Here is a 9,047-nt window from a genome sequence, read left to right as displayed (position 1 = left end):
CATGAATGAACAAACCATAAACAATATTATCGAAGCTATCGATGATCTAAGGAAAAAAATAAATCTTCCATCGGAGTTGGACACGAATAAAATCCGATCCGAATTCGAGGCGATTGTTCAGGGGAAACTCGAATACAAATACACGCTACCATCCGAATACAAATTAATAAAGAAAATCCAGATTGCGATGTATCAATCACTTGCGACAGTCAGTGATGATCGCGTCGAGGATTTTGTTAAATTATCTACGCTAGTGGAAAAAGCTAGATTGATTTTATCAGAAGCATACGAATAAAAAAAAATTACAAGCTCGCGCATCAGACAACTGAAAAAACTTGTCGATGAGAGCAAGGCCAAGGAAATCACAGACTCTTGAATTTTCCTGAATATTTTCCGCAAACAACAAAAAAAAAAAAAAAATTAAAAAAATATATTAATTTTGAAAATTTCCCTGGATTTTATTTATTTTTTTGGCCCGTTTTTCCCGTGAATAGATTCAAGAGTCAGAGACTCTCACGATTTTACCAGTAAATTAATACTAACAGTTTCTCCGCGGATATCAAGCAAATTTCCTTTCTGGTCCGTCAGTTTGAAATTTATCCTTGACAACAATCGATTATGACATCGCAGATAAAACGGATTCGCCGGCTCCTTTATTATCAAATAACCCGGAGATGCGCCAGGTGAAAACGAATACAAGATAAAACCCTGCTGCGCTTGATTTGACTCTGACGAATCAACATTGTAGCTGCCTTCGACAACATCCGCGTGAAGATAAATCGCGATAACTTCCGTTATATTAACGATACCTGGCGAGATATGCCGACCTTGCCCGGCGGGATCGTTATTGTGTTTGAGAATCGATTCTGATTGTATTTTTTTAGTCCACGCGGCATGTAACTTCGGAAATAAATCATCGATGGTATCAGTAACAGATTTTCTCATTTTATCAACATCATAATCGGGAAATTTGAAATTTGGTAGCGTTTCCTCGGTTAATCCAAATACTCTCATGAATTTGTGTTTTTCTCCTGAATTTCTGATCAACTCGAATTTGCTAATAGGAAGAACATAATCGGCAATTGATATATCGTCGACTATCGCCTGAATAAACATACCATGATAATATTCAACATCATTCGCGAGTTGATTTAAAATCTTCACGCGTTTGATAATTTCGCTACATGAGCCTGATTTATTTAAGATGCATTCATGAAAGGATTCCCGCAATAAATTTAATTGTATTGTATGATCTTGAATAAATTCGTCGAGGGTTCTTCTTACCAAGATACCATCTATGGGGGCTATTATCCTGTAAATGTGGGTAGCGTCGAAGATTTTCACACCGGGGGGAATTTTAGGAAGAGGCAACCACGAGAGAATTCTTTCGTTAATAAAAGTAAAAGCGAATATTACCAGGTTAATTTTGTGGTTATTCATGAGGTTGATGGCGCTATCGATCAGAGGCTTGTGTTTGATATCTCCGTACCATCCTTCGTCGGTGGTAAAATCTTCTTTTTTTGGTTCCGGTAGTTCTGGAGGAGCTTCCTCGTACCAACCTGGAATAATAAAATCTGATTTTTTTGGTTTTGCTAGAGGTGCGATTTCAGGCCAACCTAATATGGTCCTAATCGATGATTGGTAAATATCTACCATGTAAGGTGATTTCACTTCTATCATCGATGATAGTGTTGGCTCGTGCGCAGATATTTTTATTCCCGGAGTAGCATCGCCGGTTATATTTGATATTCTGGTAGTAAATTCCTTATCCAGCTGATCAATTTCGTAACTGCCTGTTGGTATGCCAACGACGATCCAATCAGGCGTTCCATCGGGTTTGTTTTTGTTGGCAAAAACAAGTGAATTGTTTGATAATAATCTGCCGAATGATTTCGATCTAACATTGGGCCAGCTATTGTAGACACGCAATTGTGTTAACGCAATTTCTTTGACGCTGATTGGTGTTGGAAAATTGATGCTAAATTCTGGATTGGTTGAGCTTAACGATATTAGTGTTGTTGTCGGTGGTGTCGTGTTTGTCACGATCTGGGCTAGTTCGGACATTATTAATATTCATTTGTTCAATCTCCGAGTAAATACTGATCATTGCCGAAAATTCTAGATCGGAGATAACGCCGTCGTTGAGACTCTCCGAAAGCAGCGATGATAATTTCGAATACGCGTCGTTGACCTTGGATAGTTTGTTTTTGTACAACGATAATTTTTCATTCGCGCATGATAAGATTTTTTTCGCTACGATATTAAGAACACCAGCGATTGTCGTTGTTGACGAGATTATTATCGTTGCAACGATTGGCGCTATTGTTGTTACCGCGGATAAAATTATTCCAGCACCAGCGACTACCGCAGATACCGCGTACACAGCAACATCGATGATAACTAATCTACGCTGGTATTTTTTTATTTTTATCTGATACTCGTCTAGGAGTTTTTTTAGCGAATCCTGCCATGATCGCGCCTGATTATAACGATAATCCGATGCGGTCATTTATTAGTTATTTATCTAGCCAATTGATTGGGGATTCTCTATCTCGGCAGCTGCAACCGGCTCGGGATCCTCTTCGGCAACGCTGACCGTCTTGGGAGGATTGGTCGTGCCCCAACCAGATAAATATTCGAAAATTACAAAATAATACACTGGTCCCATGGTGGTTCTGTCTTGTGGTTCTAGTGTGAAATTTACGATGTTATTTTCATCTATGGAAATAACGAAAAATCCAGGATAGTATTCATGAATTTCATGATTATCGGCCGTCACGTTAAATTTTATTGACTTCGAAATAATATATACTCGATATACACCCTGAATTGGCGCGGTAAAGTTAAAAGAATCATTATCAGGTGTCCAGGTAATATTTTGTGTCTTCAGCATAAATGATACATTGCAGGAAGATCTTTTGATTCTACCTGATCTGGTATCGAAATACGCATCAACGCAGGAATATCCAACGATGATATTTCTAAGTTAATATCATTAATTTTTGTAGTTGCGTCGAGAAGTTTCGCGTTGATATTTTGAATTTCTCCGTCGTAAACTGATGTATCGACTTTTTCGTTTACGATTTGGCGTACCGCGTTAATATCATCGTTGATGGATTTTGTTTTCTCGTCGTGTGATGTTTTATCGATTTTTTCGTTTACGATTTGGCGTACCGCGTTAATATCATCGTTAATTTTAGTAATATCCTCGTCGATTTTTCTTGTTTTCTCGCTGAGATCGTTATGTGATGTTCTATCGGTTTTTTTGAAATATTAATGCACGTGCCGATTCAATCTCTCTGTTGATTTGGGCGATTTCTTCGTTTATTTTCTTTGTTTTCTCGCTGAGATCGTTATGTGATGTTCTATCGGCTTTTTGAAATATTAATGCACGTGCCGATTCAATCTCTCTGTTGATTTGGGCGATTTCTTCGTTTATTTTCTTTGTTTTCTCGCTGAGATCGTTATGTGATGTTCTATCGGCTTTTTGAAATATTAATGCACGTGCCGATTCAATCTCTCTGTTGATTTGGGCGATTTCTTCGTTTATTTTCTTTGTTTTCTCGGTAAGATCGTTATGTGATGTTCTATCGATTTTCTGACCCATCGCGGTATTTATTTTGGTAATTTCCTCGTTGATGGATTTTACTTTCTCGCTGAGATCGTTATGTGATGTTCTATCGGCTTTTTGAAATATTAATGCACGTGCCGATTCAATCTCTCTGTTGATTTGGGCGATTTCTTCGTTTATTTTCTTTGTTTTCTCGGTAAGATCGCCGTGTGTAATTGAGGAAGTTTCGATGAATTTTTTTATATCCTCGTCGAGTTTTTTACTGAGATTTTTTGATGTATCATCTAGTTTTTTAAGATCGTTAGTTAGCTTGGTAAATCTTTTTGTCACTCTGTCCTGAAGATCGTCGTGTAATGCTTTATCAGCCTTTAGAAGCAACGTTGCTGATAACTCCTTGTCGGATTTTTCCACATCCGCGATATTGGCCTTTAGTGGCAATACCGCTAATAGATCGGTAATATCAGCAATAGATTTTAATACCATCTCCGATTGACGAGTAAACTGACTAATATGATCATTATATTCGTCTCGCTTGATTATATCAGTTATTTTGACGTTGCTGGTTTGTAATCTTCCTTCGGTATTTTGAAAAACAGCAACTTCGCCAGGGTCCACCTCTGACAGCGATAGAAGATTGTTAATATCGCTCTTGGTTGCGAACTTTGATAGATCGACGTCAGTCACTTCTGCTTTTTCCTTCCTGTAGATAAATCTACCGTAAATATCAACCATGATATTTATCTACGGCGTATTCAAATACAATTTTGTGATACGGACCGGATGATTTTGAAATTGCGTCAAGAACATTAATTGACTCTGGACCGCATATTGGTGGATCAGCTAATGTTTGTGTTGGAAGAGTCGAATACCAAATCGGAAGATTTAGTTTTGACACATAGCTGATAAATTCATTTGGCGGTGCTAATCCATATGAGTCAAAGTAAATAACTTCGCGAGGATTAATCGCGTAGGCAACCCAGTGTGTTCCAGGGCCGGTATTTTTATCGAGATTTATTATTCCTGTCTCGGTAGGGTTTGGTTTTTCTGGTAGTTGATCTCGCATAAATACGCCTCTGAAAAATTTTATTTTTTTTTTCTTTGCTTCGCTAAGTAAATCTAAATTTGAATAGGCCGTGCTAATCTTAGGCCGGATCCGTATGGGGGGCGTCTTAGATAAAGGCCGGATCCTTTTTGTTGTTTTTGCAACAGGAGAGAGAGGACGGGAAGTAACCCTCCCTTTTTTTTACCGTATCGTCCTCCCACCACTTTTTCTCCTAATTTGGAACCTATGCCCGAGAGCGCGCCTAATCCTAATGTCTTTCCAATAATCGGAAGGGCCATTTTTATCAGGGGAAGAAAAGGAAGAAATCCGCCTGTTTTGACCATATCTCTGATGGCGCCTATGGAAAGGCTCACATGAACGCCAGAATTTGCTGATTTGGCCTTGGAAAATCGTTCACGCTGACCTCTAGTTAGCGATAGTTTGTTAGGTCCACCGTGAATTTGATCATTTTTCAAAGTTAATTTCATACCGCATCGCTTTGATATCGCTGATTGGAGCTTTTTCATCTGACCTGGGGTCAGAGTTACACTGACGTGTTCGTATGGCATATTAATAATCGCTTAATCTAAATTTGGAATTTGTCACATGTTCTCGACAGGAGCATCGATGACTCTCATTCTGCCACTGATGCCTTCCAAGATCATTGTTCTATCGCTGAGAATTACCGCGATGGCTCTTGCAGGTCCGTTTGTGTTAATTCTGGCTTTGAAATGGATATCAACGACGGATTGTTTTACCAAATCGAGATGCTCCAGGGAAAAGTAATAGATAGGATAGCGAGTATTAAAATCTAGCTGTGATATTTGCAATCCGGTATCGATATTTTGATCGCGGCCCATGAAACTTAGCAATCGATGATACGCGCGAGCAGTCGAATAGTTGTCAAAATCGATGGCTATTTCCTCCGATGGCTCTTGCTGGCCGTTTATCCTTAGTGAAACGTTTGTTGCATCGAAATTATCAAATATCATATGACTGTGAAGTTGATCGTATCTGTTTGCGTTTTGAAGAGCAACAAAGATGTGTCTAGGTGCCGAAACACCTTGTTGTGACGCAATTCGCCAGGTAAATATTCCGTTGATATTAACATCGCAGGAGTCGGTCATCGTTGTCAACCAGGACATGACGGATTTTCCGCCTTGATTCATGAATGATAATAATTTTTCTTCCTCAAGTATCGATGGGGTTATCGCTGGCATCCACAAGGTAAATTTAGTTAGGATTACCTTGCCTGCATCACCGGGATCTCGCCAGATGGCTTTGTCATTGCCAGCAGCGTCTCGAACGAAAGTTATCGTGTGTTTTGCTCCGTAAATAACTTTTCTGAAATGCCTGCAAAATCCAAAAATGTGAGATAGCGGAATTGCACAGGAAAATCTTCGTTCAACTCCACTTAACATAGCTCTTCTCGTGGCAAATCCAAGGTTGTAATTGTTATTGGGGGTGATCATCACTGAACGAATATCAGCGGGAGCGCCAGCGACGGTTACCGGTCTGCCGATATCATACGGGGAATGCTCAGGGTCATCGGAGTTATCTTTGGCGAACATCATACTAGGACCAGCTGACCTGGTAAAATCATCCGAGTATCTCGCTAAGCCTATAATCGTCGTTGCTATATCAACGTTGTCCGTAATTGATTCGATCTCTCTTCCGTCGATCATATAAGTGGCGCTCTTGAATAATGCCATAATACCGTTATTGACAAATCCAATACCAAGACCATCGGCATAGGCGGTATTATCTTCTTTTACAATTCTCCCAACAACCTCGATATATGCCTCAGATGGAAGAAAATACCTTGTTGTATCGTGGACTTGAATTTCCAAGCGATTATTTGTATTTGGGTCAACTGCATCGTACGAGAAATACTGGAAATCTCGCACGGATGTATCCCTACCTACAGGCTCGTCCATGTCAAACACTTCATTTGACACTTGTGCGAACATTTATTATTAAGAACATCATCTAAAACGAAGACCGCTGCCTGAAATGAAGCTTGTATTTACGAGATTTGTCTTAGCAACTTCCTTTGCTAGATTTGTGTTAGCAACTTCCTGTGCTAGATTTGTCTTAGCAACTTCCTGTGCTAGATTTGTCTTAGCAACTTCCTGCGCTAGATCGTTTATTTTTTTATTTGCCGCGTCGTTTATGGCTTTGCTGATTTCGGGTGGCATTTCTCTGGTGATGGGTAATTTGACGAATTGTTTTTTGCGCACTAAATTTAATATTTTACTTTTGACAGCATTGAAGCCTTTACTGGCCAAATTACCGATACCAGAAATGGCAGTCTCGCCGATCTTTCCTATTGCTTTTAACCCGAGCTGTTTGATCATGGGTCCGATTTTAGGTATTACTCGCGTAACGAGACTTCCAATGATATCACCGAATCCATTGCCGTGTATATATTTGTACACGGGCAATCTAGAGTTTACTATGCGGACCTGTTTAGGTCTGCGCTGATGTTTGTGAACAATCATGTTATTTCAATTGTGTTGTTTTAATCGATGAGTTCATCGACAAGTTTCTTGTAAATGTGAGAATTGATGATGCCACCGCGAAATAATCGCTGACAAATATCTGAGGCTTCGTTGATTACTTCGCGAGAGTTATTTCCGGCTCGTTTTCCTCCGATTAATACCTCAAGGCGAGATACATCGTTGACAACACTGTCAGGGCAAATTGTATATCCGCTTCCTGTTTTTGGTTCTGAAAATGACGATGGCGATAACGCTTCCTCGAATACTTCTCCTGACGATGTCCCTGACGACGTTAATGGTGATTCTAAGGGGAGTTGAAAGGAAGGGGGGTGAAAACCCGGGATTAATATATCACTCTTCCTTGTAGATAATAGACTTTCCCTTAGCTTCTTTGATTTATAATCACCAACATCCGATATAAATTTTTCAAAATTTTTATCAGAATAGTCTATTGGTTTTCCTAAAGTGCCAAAATAAATTATCGCCAGCCAATCAACTTCTTCGACTTTATCAGAAATAGGTCTTATCAAAAAAAATCTTCTATTTTCAATAGAATCATCTGCAGCCATCTGAACTTTTGAATCATAGTTACTAAGTAAATACAATTTGTTCGTGTTCAAATAATTATCAGCGGTTACACTAGTATCAAGTTTTATTGGATGAAGTTCATATTCTTCCTTCATCCTTATATCTTCGGAAAGTTGTGCCTTAGGTTGTGCTGGTTTAACTATCGGTGCCTGTGGTTGAATATCTTCTTTTTTCCTTCTTGATTTTATCTCTTTTTTCTGAGGTGGAATTTTTTCTTTTGGTCTAGCTCCTAATTCCTGTGGTTGAACTATCGGTTCCTGTGGTTGAACTATCGGTTCCTGTGGTTGAATATCCTCTTCCTGTGGTATTACTTTTCTCCTTCGTGTTTTAGCTTTTTTTTCCTTCTTCTGTTGTTTTATATCTTCCGCTAGTTGCTTATTATGTTTATATCTACCATCTGCTGCTTCTAAAAATCTTCTAAAAAATGGATCCCTTTCACTCGCCTGTGTTTTTTCCGCATAAACTTTATATAACATGCTATACCAACTATTACGTTTTTTATATTTCTCCTTTCCTATTTCGGTCAAATATTCATTTCGAATATTAAACATATCTTCCGCAAATTGACCCATTCGATCTATGGAATACAGTGTCGAGAGCGGTCGTGATATTATTTCCCATCCCCCATCGGTGAAATTTTCTCTTAAATTCTCGATACTAAACTTCCCTTTTTTTACTCCCGGTTTTCCTACTTTAGGTTTTCCATTACTTGCTCCAGAATCAATTGCAGGTTGTTGCTCTTGTGCTGCTGCTGCTATTGCTAATCGATCGGGTAATGTTCGTGATTGTTCCTCAATACCTTTCAACATGGGAAAAATTCCCCTTTTCCTAGTATCCGGATCTTTTTCGTCACCAAATACAACTTGTTCGATTGTTCCGGTAACTGGCTTCAACCATTTCAATGATTCCTCGGCAATTCCATGTTGCACATCTTCGTAACCACGAACATTTCTCTTGAATAATTGTTTTGTCGGGATAAGCTTCTTTAATGCCGCTAATTGCTCTCGCGCTAATCTGGCAGAATGAGGCTCTCCAACTCTACTAGTTTTCGGACTCATATTCTTTTCAACTATATTGTTTTAATGCGAGGTAAAATTAGGATCCGCAGCCAAACTTTGCAAACTTCATCGACGGAATAAATTCCCCCCCCCCCCTTTTTTTACTTGTCTAGAACCATTGAATTTGCACACAAAAAATTGCAGTCGGGAGTGAATTTACGCAAATTAATTCTCGTAGGAAGGCTTATTTTGGCTTTCTGAGGCTTCTACGGAGAAAGTTTGCGTAGGAAGGCTTATTTGGTCTGGAACCACTGGTCTGTACAACTTCCCTGCTGCTTATACTTATA

The sequence above is a fragment of the Sinohyriopsis cumingii genome, unplaced genomic scaffold, assembly GCF_028554795.1.
Source record: "Sinohyriopsis cumingii isolate HCF-2022 unplaced genomic scaffold, ASM2855479v2 utg002613l, whole genome shotgun sequence".
NCBI classification, from domain to species: domain Eukaryota; kingdom Metazoa; phylum Mollusca; class Bivalvia; order Unionida; family Unionidae; genus Sinohyriopsis; species Sinohyriopsis cumingii.
The sequence above is the reverse complement of the archived record's forward strand: the minus strand, read 5'-3'. Positions refer to the sequence as shown.